The following is a 1782-nucleotide window of genomic DNA, read 5'->3' as shown; positions in this document are numbered from 1 at the left end:
TCGGAAGAGAAATCTGTACGAGCTCACCAGACTTAATGCTTCATTTAGGTGTTGAGATGATTTGTTGGCTCCTGGCTCTCTGTGGACCTTCCCAACTGCTGAAACAAACAGATAATCGCTCTTAACTGGAAAGTAAACTGCTGTTAAAAAAAAAAAAAATAAAAATCAGCTGGTACAGAAAAACTAACATTCCTCATTATTTTAATAATTCTGCACAACTGTTCTCATGCAGATTCATTCTTCCTGTTACCGCCATTGAACATGACTGTAATTCTGGAAGAATCAAATCCTGCAAAGTTTACTCGGCGTCAGCCGTGTTGCTGATTTTGGCAGAACTGATCACACAGATGAAAGCTGCAGAGAGGTCTGTGCTGAGTTTTGATTCTACTCCCTTTTTCATTAAGGATAAAAACACCCCGTGTTCCTACCTGCAAATCCCAGAATGGAAATGCAGAATACCACAAAATAACCCTCTAAACCAGCACTGCAGGGTCTCATGAGTTACCAAGAATGAAGGAAGTCTGGACTAAAAATTGCCCCTGCAAAAACACAACATCACATGCTGCTGCCAGCACTGACAGTGACCACAGCACCGAGGTCAGAATAGCTGTGCTGTATCCAGAGCCCTCGGGATTTACAGCAGCAGATTTCCCTTTTCTGCACCTCTGTGCTGTCCTCTCGTGCGCCCTGCATATGGTCTGGAGGTTGCAGAGTTTACACTGGCGCAACTGTTTTGTCGGGATTGCATTTACCTTCCTTTTCAATTGAGCTACTCTAGCACAGCCCTTAGTGGAGACAACACCACTCTGATAAGAAGTGAGACCTGTACAAGCAGCTTATTCCTCCTGTACATAGAGACGCAGTTATATACAAGCTTAACCATGTCTACATTGAGCAGAACGTATTATTTTGCCTGTGCCAGCCTAAAGAATGCAGAGTGTGGACAGCAAAGCTATGTCACTCGCGAGCTGCTCAGGCCTGGGACTCCCTGGTAAAAGGCTCGCACACAGGGGCCCCGTTGCAGTTGAAGGCTCTGGGCTTTCCCACAACACACACACACATTACCCGGTGTCTGACAAGCGCTTTATATCTTACGATTTAGAAATGGAAGCATTTGCTTTGCCTTTTTTTTAAAATGTGTGAATAGAATATAAAATATGCATACAGTTAAGAATACAATTAAAACTTCACCCCACCCACTTGCAGCTGCTCCCAGCTGAGGTCCGTAAATTTTGAGAGAAGAACAAATGACACATGAACACTAGTTATGCTAACGCACAAAGAGAAAAGAATCTTTCACCGAAAGATAAGCAAATGAGTAACATCCTTCTTCAGAAGAGGATTGTTTAGTTCATGTACTTCAGTGCCAGTATCTTACAGCTGCAGAGTGGTGGGAGGCATCAGTCTGTACACTGGAAAAGGGACCAGAAGGGAAGACCGCGGGACACATTCCTGGCTTGACGGGGGCATCGTGCCAAACAGTAGTTCTCCTGTGCCCTCCCTTCTCAAGGAGACAACTGTGGTGCAGTTGAGTGGCTTTAACTCAGATAAATAAATAAAAACCCAGAGAATGGAGAAAGTAGCCTTCTGGTGGTCCACACCCTTCTCATCTTACCCGGTTGTTCTCATTTACCTGCTCATTTCCTAATAAATCTCAGCCACCACTTAATGCTTTGAAGACAGAATACATTCTCATGTAAAGCAGCTACAACTGAAACTATCGAATATTTATCTCTTCAGCAATCTTTGCTTTTATGAGGTAACCTCACAGAAGTTCCTGGA

This window comes from Phaethon lepturus, unplaced genomic scaffold, assembly GCF_000687285.1.
Source record: "Phaethon lepturus isolate BGI_N335 unplaced genomic scaffold, ASM68728v1 scaffold48394, whole genome shotgun sequence".
Lineage (NCBI taxonomy): Eukaryota > Metazoa > Chordata > Aves > Phaethontiformes > Phaethontidae > Phaethon > Phaethon lepturus.
Note: the sequence above shows the minus strand (reverse complement) of the source record.